This window comes from Carlito syrichta, unplaced genomic scaffold (genome assembly GCF_000164805.1).
Source record: "Carlito syrichta isolate Samal-C Ts95f unplaced genomic scaffold, Tarsius_syrichta-2.0.1 Scaffold308396, whole genome shotgun sequence".
Classification (NCBI taxonomy): domain Eukaryota; kingdom Metazoa; phylum Chordata; class Mammalia; order Primates; family Tarsiidae; genus Carlito; species Carlito syrichta.
The window spans coordinates 54311-64372 of NW_007252492.1; positions in this window are offsets into that span (position 1 = coordinate 54311).

Here is a 10062-nt window from a genome sequence, read left to right on the forward strand (position 1 = left end):
CCACCCCCACCCCCCGTGACCGCTGATAATGGACTTGGACTTGATTTGCCGACCTGCCGTTGCTCATGTACTCCACTAGATGGCGCGCTCCGGGCGGGTAGGGCCACCTCTTTGCTGCCTGCTTTGTCCCGCCGCCACCGACGCAGGGATGGTACTTAACATGGATTGGATTGACTGGATGAGGATGCAATTACTATTTGTTTATTTAGTGATTCCTCGTGTCTGACCCTGGGGAAGCGACCAGACCCCTGTGGCATTTTTTTTCTCATCAGCAAAGTGAGGATGTTGAAATAAAAGGCTGCAACATCCTTTCCCCTAAGTTTCCCTGAAACCTTGAATGAATTCGGTGCAATCCAGGCCTCCAGGCGCTCAGGGACTACTGCTGTAGAAACGTGGCCTCTTGGTGCCCTCGAGTGGACAAGATGTGAATAGCGCTTTGTCATTCCTCCTGGTCTGTTTCTAGCTCTTCGAAGAACCACTTCAGAAAGGGAAATATTCGGTGGCTGGAGAAATGGGGCCACGTCTTTTTTTATTAGGGTATACACTACACCTAACCATGAAGCGTGGGAGACAGTTAGATATAGCAGGAAGGGCGCTGTTGGGACTAAGGTCACCACATACTCTCCAGGAGAACTAAACTCACCACATTCTAGAAAAGGCAAAACTGCAAAACGGTGAAAGGTCAGTGGGTGCCAGGAATTGTGGAGGGAGGACTGAGAAGCCAAAGGCTGGGAGAGGGGAACCCGTCTGCTCCAGGAACACCAAACAGTTCAGTCGGGGTGTCGCCTGGGGAGCAAGACACCCAGTGGTTAGGGGTTGGGGTCTCAGTGACTCACAGCCTGGATTCCACATTCTTGCTCTGCCATTTTCGAGCTAGTGCGACCTTGGGCGAGTTAAATAACCTTCCCGTGCCTCCTTTCCCTCGCCTGAACATGGAGTCATAAGGAACCAACTTCAGAGAGTTATCTGAGAAAAGACATGTAAATGCTCATACTAGCGGTCGATGCACAGAGAAATGTGAATAACTGTTAGCAGTTGTTATTATCAGGATGGAAAACAGCCTGTCGTGGGAAGTAAGGGTTGTAAGGGGCTGGTAGGGAGGTGGCCTGTAGGTAAGGGGGTGGCCATGACCATATATTCCAGAGCTGTTGATGTTGTCTGTGTCCCTGTGGGCTCTGATTTTCTTTCTTTTTTTTTTTTTTTTGAGTTGGAGTCTCACTGTCGCCCAGACTGGAGTGCAGTGGCCGCTCCTGGCCACCACAGCCTCGCGTGCTGGGCTCTGGCGATCCTTCTGCCTCAACCTTCCGAGTAGCCGGAATCACAGGCACATGCTACCACGCCCGGCTGATTTTTTGATTTATTGTAGAGATGAGGTCTCGCTGCCCAGGCGGGTCTCGAACCCCCGGGTCTTTTTTTTTTTTTTTTTTTGAGTTGGAGTCTCACTCTGTCGCTCAGACTGGAATGCAGTGGCTGCTCCCGGTCACTGCAACCTCGACCTGCTGGGCTCCAGCGATCCTTCCGCCTCAGCCTTTCAAGTAGCTGGAACTACAGGCGTGCGCTACCACACCCGGCTAATTTTTTTCTGATTTATTGTAGAGATGAGGTTTCACCAAGTTGCCCAGGCGGGTCTTGAACCCGCGGGCTCAGGCAATCCACTCACCTCAGCCACCCAAGGTGCGGGATTACAGGAGCCCAGCTGGGCTCTGACTTTCTAGGTTTAAGGGACTACCTTGTGATCTTGGATCCTGCCTAGCTGAGTTTTAACCCTAAGACTAGGGCCGGGGACTAGAATCAGACTCCGAGATTCTGGGCTTCTTGTTACAAGAAGAAAAACAAACTCGAGATTTGTTTGAGCTGACGTTGAGCTGGCCGTTCTGTAATTTGCACTGAGCAAGAGAAGGGGATACTTTCTGAAGTCAGGAAATAAAATCATGGCAAGTGCAGGAGGGTCAGGATGAGGGGGCCAGAGGGTCACAGGAAGACAGAGGCAGGGCTCCATGAACACTGAATGTTCCCACACTATGTTCTTCCAGCATGGTCTGCTGTTCTGTGGCAATCTAGGGAGGGCTCTCTAATTTATTTTTCTTAAAAACTTACTTTAATAGAATGTTTTGATTTCAAAAGCAATATCTAGGCCCTGGAGAAAAATTAGAAAATGCAGACAAGCAAAGCAAAGAGAAGAACATAAAAATACAATGATGATCCTACCACCCAGAAACAACTACTCAATATCCATCTGGCTTTCTCCTAGGAGTGCAATATATTTATATAATCATTTATAAATATAAATATATCTCACTTGGAATTATATCATTCATATCATTTCATGTCTATAATCTATGATCTCAGTTTTAATGGTTTCATAATATTTCATTGTGTGGGCATACAGGTACCTTAATTTATCAATTCCTTATGGTGGGACATTAAGGCTGTTCTCCCATTTTCATGATTCTAAACAACCATGATGAACATTCATTTGCATAAATATCTTCCACATTCTCATTTACTTACCTGGGTTACATTTGTAAAGGTGGAATTACCTGATCAAAGGATACACACATTTTTAAGGCTTTGCATATTGCTTAACTAACCTCAGGAAGAGTCGTAGAAATATCCATCCCAGGGATGGATATTTAAGGGGACAATGTTAATCTTTATACACAGGGTCTAGAACAAAGCTTTGCCTATAAGAGGAGCTGATTAAATATGCATAGATTATAATTTGAGCATAATAAATTCAGACTCTCCCAAGCACACTAAATGTGGTTCTGCCACTATCTTTTGTTTGCTTCCCAAGAGACAGAGCAAAGAATCGTTCATAAAGATGAGAGAAACATAAGAGATCCCAGAAAGGAAGGGAGTGTGCCATTGACTAACACCCTAGGTCATTACACAGCACTTTCATTGAAATATAGGCATTCAAGATCTACTCATGAATGGGTCTATTCCAACGTAAATTAGAGTGTAAACTATTTAAGCAATCCCAATGTAACTATGCCAGGCAAAAGTCATGTACATAGAAGTTCCAGGGCTTAGAGGTAAAAGATCATGCAGGAAATAGCTCCTGTAATATCCAGCCTCCCAATAAACATGGCAGAATTGCCACTTGGGAGCCCACACTTTCCCTTCAATATCCAGCATAACCAGCTTTGGGAAGGCACTTCACAGAAGTATGAGTGTGAAGATAAAGGAAACACTTAGACACAATCTGAGCTCACCCCCTAAGCTTTGATTTGGACTATTCTTAAGACTTCTTTCTTTCAAATCCTCAAACCAGAGGGCTTGGTTCATTTTGACAGGAAAAAGATAATCAGTGAAAAACAGGAGGTTTGGTTTAGCCTTGCAATGGTTTCTATGTTAAGCCTCACAAATGAAAGTCATATTAAACTGGATTTATTCATCCCTGACATAAAAGGAAGGAGAATGAAGGAGAAAAATGTATGAAAACATGCAAAAATAATCTTTCTATAAACTCTGACGTTTCCGAACATAACTCAAAGAAATACCTGAAAATTAATCTGTGGATTACAACAATTTGCAATGTATAGAACGAAAACAACAAAGAGGAGAGGGAAAGTAAACAAAGTGAAATGTATTGACATTCTGAAGTCTCTTTTATTTAACAACAAAATATTTTCAAAGAACACAAGCTTCTCTCAGTTATTAATAATTCATTTTTTTTTACAAGCTACATTCAATTTTAATCACACACAATATATGAAAAATCTCCCTTGGGATTACCTGCACAAAATTGCAAAAGAAAAAAATAGCATTATGAGATTATGTGAAAGTTTCAAAGTTGAATTACAAATGTGTGCACTCAGCAGCAGATAAAAATGAGGGAGAAGAAGGGAATGATTAAGTTTTCAATTTTCCTACAAGGATTTGATATTAATTTCAATTCGCTTACAAGCTGCTTTGTAAAGGATTATTAAAGAAAACAAATAACCTGATGGTTTGATAGTGTAAAGGTAGTTGGAAGAAGTTGTTTCCCTGAGAGATTGTCATTTTAGAAGCTGGGTGGGTTTCTGCTTCACTCACAGCCTCAGTTTCTCGTCTGTAAACTGAGAAAAGACAATGATGCCACCCTGATAGGATTCACGTGAGAATTTCTTGAGATGATGGAATTCAGGTGCCAGGCACATGGTTGGGACTTACTTAAAAACAACCATTTTTACTGACATGGGGCACACTAAAAATGTATTCCTAGAGTGCCTGCAATAAAGGTCATTAATAAGTCTAATACAATATTCTTTTCTAAGCCTGCCCTCCCTTTTCTTTAAATCTTTGCTATTTACAGTCAATGAGTAATACATTCTGCTTAGAGTGTTTTAAGATGAAAGACATCAGTACATGGCAGTCCTGCTTACTGAACACTTACCACATGCCAGCTACTTTGTGTTATCTCAAACAGTCCTCACAACAAACCTGTCGGTTAGGTACTATTATTCATCTTGGTTTGCCAAAGACAAAATTGAGACCTAAGAAGTTAAATAGTTTTCCAATAGGTGGAAGCAGCAGAGAGGTTAAGAGCATGAGCTCTGGAGCCAGACTGCCTCAGTTTCCCCAATGAGGGAAATCAGGATGGGTGGTCTGTTAGACAAGGTTCTCGAGGAAACGAAGCCAATATGATGGGAGTGTGTGGGGTGGGTGGACAGAAAGAGAGATTTCATTTTAAGGAATTTGCTCATGTAATTGTGGGGGTTGGAAAAGGCAAAAATGTGGGGGACTGACTGGCGGTGTGGAAATTCCAGAAGTAGACGTTGTAGTCTTGAGTCAGAAGGCAGATTGTAGGCAGAGTTCCTTTCCTTCTTGTCTGGGGGACCTCAGCCTTCTCTCTTAAGGCCTTCAGCTGATTGGATGAGGCCCATTCACATTATGGCGGGCAATGTACTTTGCTCAAAGTGTATTGATTTAAATGTTAATCACATCTAAAATATACCTTCATAGCAACATCTGGACTGCATTTGACCTGGTAACTAGGCACCATAGCCCATCCATTTGACGCTTAAAGTTAGCCACCCCTGGTGATTAAGAGCGTTACCAAACTCAAAGGTTTCTGAAAGGATTAAATGAGAACAAGCATGTGCAGTATCGGGTGTGCCTTAGGCACATGGTAACTTTAGTTCTTTTTTTTTTTGAGTTGGAGTCTCACTCCATCACCCAGACTGGAGTGCAGTGCCACGCTCCTGGCCACTGCAGCTTCGATCTGCTGGGCTCTGGTGATCCTTCCACCTCAGCCTTCCAAGTAGCTGGAACTACAGGTGTGCGCTAACACGCCTGGCTAATTTTTGATTTAGTGTAGAGACGAGGTCTCGCCAAGTTGCCCGGGTGAGTCACGAACCTGTGGGTTCAGGCAATCCACTCACCTCGGCCTCCCAAAGTGCTGGGATTACAGGCTGAGCCACTGAACCCAGCGGTGTCTTTAGTTCTTATGTACAGAGCCTGGCTGGGAGGCAGCAGTCCATAGGTGTCAACTATTGTTACAGAGTGATAGCCATACTGGAACCTCGGGCATTTGCTCCCAGAGTCGATTGTCAACCTTGAAACCTGTGTAGGTCAACATGACAGCCACCAGAGAGATGTGACAATTAAGTGCTTGTATGGACTGCAATGACTAAAATTAAAATCTAATTTTAAAACTAGGGCCTGGTAAAATTTTAAATATAGAAATGACCTGGGTATCAAGATATATTTGGTTAAATAAAATACATGATTAAAATTCATTTCACCTGTTACTTCTTTTCTTAAAGGTGGCTACTAGAAAACTTTAAATTACACTTGTGGCTTGCAACATATGTTTACTGGACAGAGCTATAATGCCTTTCCAGGGGCACACAGGCCTGGCTTGTGAACACAACCATCACCATACCACTCCACCCCCCTGCTCCCCACCACCTTCAGGACAGGCTAAACAAAAAAAAGCACCAAGGCACCTTCATTTCAGGGAGGTTACCCATATTCTTAAAGAAAAAAAAATCTAGCCGGGCTCGGTGGTTCAGCCTGTAATCCCGCGCCTTTGGGAGGCCGAGGTGAATGGATTACCTGAGCCTGCGGGTTCGAGACCCCCTGGGCAGCGAGACCTCATCTCTACAATAAATCAAAAAATCAGCTGGGCGTGGTAGCGCATGCCTGTAATTCCAGCTACTTGGGGGCTGAGGCAGAAGGATCACCGGAGCCCAGCAGGTCGAGGCTGCGGTGGCCGGGAGCGGCCACTGCACTCTAGTCTGGGCGACAGAGTGAGACTACAGCTCAAAAAAAAAAAATCTTAAAAGCAGCATCAAGACAATGGAAACAATGTAAATTGGACTTGATTAAAGTTAGACCTTTGATTTATCAAAAGACATTATTAAGAGAGTTAAAAAGACAAACCACAGATTTGGAAAATATTCACATACCTGATAAGGACTTCTCTCCAGGACATATAACAAATTCCTTCAAGTAAGTAAGAAAAAGGAATACAACTCAATGGAAAATACGTGAAAGATTCGAACAGGTATTCTAGAAAAGAAAGCATCCAAATGGCCAATAAACACACAAAGTGTGAATTAAAACATAATGGCTGAAATGAAATGATGGAAAATCCTCAGTGCTGACAAAGCTATGAAACAACTGAGATTCTCACATCCTGTTGGTGTGGTGTAAATGGGTATAACCATGTTGGAGGATTTTTTTTCTTCTAAAAACAAGCATGCTTCTTCCTCCACTCCCCCAACTCAAACAGCAAAAGTTATCTTTAAATTTAAAAGCTAACATTTCAAAATATATAAAATAATGAGGCAGAGAGAAGAGGACCTTGGGCCTTGCCACACTGCAAGGAACCACCAGCCGTTAACTGAGCTGCAGGGAAACTGGAAGCTGGACTGCAAACATGGTAAGCTTCACAAATGACACAATACAGTGCCTGACCTTTTTAAAGCAAACCCCCACGGACTCCTTGAGGATGGCGGGGCGTTCTTTGAGGCCAGGAACCAGAGGGGGCCCTGCGAGGGGCTTTGGCGGAGTGGGCAAGTCTTGCTGAGCACGGGAGTGGGGTTATTTTCACATGAAGACATAAAACAATTTTCTTTGGGGGAAAAAAATGTTTCTGTAGCAAATGCTCTGCAGAATTAGATGACATCACTGAAAATTGGGAATTGGCAAAGTTTTGTTCAATCTTTTGATATTATGTTCCACCCTAAATCTAAGAGTTAAGAGTTATTCTTGGCAGGCGTCTGCTTTTGAAGTTCCTGGGTAAGTCAAGCAGTGTGTAGAGGCTCTGGAAAATTCTGATGAGGGAAACAGAAAGAGGACTGTCGTTAACACAAAACTTGGAACCCTGGGACCAGCTCTCTGCCTACCCCCAAAACAGAACCTTCCAAGCTCCTCCAGCCCATGGTCTTCATCTCTGGGGAGGTGCTAGACCAGATAGAAATTCTGGGGTCCACGACCCCCTAATGTGTTTGTGGAAGGAATTCCAGAGTCTGTGAACTTGAATGAGGAAAAATACATTTATGAGGGGGCACCCAAAAAGTCCTGGAACTTATTTATTAGAGAGTGTATATTTATTCTTACATGTTTAAATTCCAGTCACCTTCAAAGTACTCTCCATTTGATGCAATGCACCTATTGAAATGCTTTCCTCACTGCTCAAACCTGTTTTTGAACTTGTCCATTTTGAGGCCTCTTAGTGCTTCTGCCATTTTTGTTTCAGCTCTTCCACATTGGCAAAATGTTTCCCTTTGAGGACTTTTTTCATCCAGGAAGAAACATGTCGCTTGGGGAAGAGATAGGGTGAATAGGGAGGGTGGGGCATGGAGGCATGCTGTTTTGGGTCAAAAACAGCTGAACAGTCTGCACGGTGTGGGCAAGTGCATTGTCATGATGGAAGAACCAGTCACCGGTTTGCCACAACTCGGGACGTTTCTTCTGCAAATTGTGACACAACTTTTTCAAAACTTCCAGATAAAAACTGGCCACTTAATCTAGAGGAACAAATTTTGAGTGTACTACAAGGGACCCACCCTCCAAAAGGTAATTCTCAGCTTTGGTTTTTTGGATCCCTTCTTGTATGTTTGCTAACTTCTAACCAAAATTTAGCACTTCCATTTGGAAAGTAGACAAAAAAAAAAATCCCAGTGACATTATCAGTTCCTACCTATTGTCATCCATAGAAACCACAGATAATTTCATATCATGTTATAGTTGTTACAGATATATTGAAATCAAGTTCATGCTCATCTCTATGTCAACATTGGTTATTAGGCCCACTGCTAGAATTTGTGGGACATTCATAGAGAAGCATATGTATTTAAAAATATTTGTATAATGGTGGCCAGGCACTATGGGTGGCTCTCACCTGTCATCCTAGCACTTTGGGAGGCCAAGGCAAAAAGATTGCTTGAGCCTGGGAGTTCGAGACCAGCTTAGGCAACACAGTGAGCCCTCATCTCTACAAAAATAATTTTTTTAAAAATTAGCTGTGTATGGTGGCATGTGCCTATAGTCCCTACTACCTGGGAGGCTGAGGCAGGAGAATTGTCTGAGCCCAGAAGGTTGAGGCTGCAGTGAGCTGTGATCATGCCACTGCACTCCAGCCTGGGTAACAAAGTGACACTCTGACTCAAAAAAATTGTTTTTAATAATGGTGATCTTACATATTTTAAGCATTTAAAAGTATTATTCTGAGGCCCATGGGCTTCACCAGCCTGCCAAAGGGGTCCTGGCATAAAAGAGGTGAAGAAGCCCTATCTGGACAAGGGAAGGAGGGACTGGGTCAGGCCAGGAGAACCAAGCAGAGGGAACAAGGCAGGGCACTGGTCAGGCTGGATCTGGTGAGGAGAGGCCTGTCCCCACCTGAATGCCATGCTCACAAGAGCAGCCCAGAAGAGAAAACAGCCTGGAAGGGCTTGGCTCATAGCAGCACAGTGAAGGGAGCCCCAGAGGGAAACCTCCCAAACACCGAAGTATCTGTGGTCACTTTTTGAAGCTCTGGCTTTGACTTAGGTCAGACCTGATTCAATCCTGGTTTCATCACTCACCTAATCATACTGAACCTCAGTTTCTCCATCTGTAGAATAGCAGTAACACCTGCCTCAAAAATTACATAATTCATGACAATGTTGAACAAAGAAAACAAATTATGGAATGATACTCTTTTATGAAAAACGCAAAATGGTGCAAAACAATGTTATATAATGCTCATAAAGGCTTATGTAGTAATATAGAAGGTCGTACATAAGAGTCATAGGCATCAAATTCAATTTCCCAAGGCTTACGCCTAGGGAATGAACAGAATAAGTTTGAGAGGGTTCAGGTGGGGGGGGCGGGGGAGAATCTGAAACACACACAATGCAAAAGTTAAGACTGGATGCAGCTCAGAGGTGGGTTTATTTTAAGCTTCAAGTAAACTACAATAAGCTGGACATTTTAAAACATACAATTTAATGAGTTTGGGCATTTGTGTACACTCACGAAACCACCACCCTAACCAAGATAATGAACATACCCATCAACCTCCAAATGTTTCTTCATGCCTTTTGTGATGTCTCCAGCCTGCTTTTCCCAGACTGAGTTCCATTTTTGTTTTGTTTTTGCTGTAGATTAGTCTGAGCTTTGCAGAATTTTATAGAATTCGAATCATACAGTAGCCACACTTTGTTTCTTTCACTTAGCATAATTATCTTGAGATCCATTCATGTTGGTAGGCATTTCTTCTTATTACAGAGCAGTACTCCATTGTACGGACATACCACATTTGATTCACCCATTATCCTCCATACTGTGCTCAAAAGGGCTAAGACTGATCTCAGGTCACACTTACTTTGGGAACAGAGATCCTTTTCCCATGTTCTCAGTCCCAGTTTTCTGAAAGATTAGCAATAAAATGATAACAACAATAGACAGTACTTTTAGTCAGGCACTTTTTCAGTGCTTTAAATGTATTAACTAATTCATTTCTCATAGCATCCTAGAGATATTATTAACAGAGTTATTATTATGACTGGGCTTGGTGGCTCAGCCTGTAATCCTAGTGCTTTGAGAGGCCGAGGCGAGTGGATTGCCTGAGGCTGCAGGTTCAAG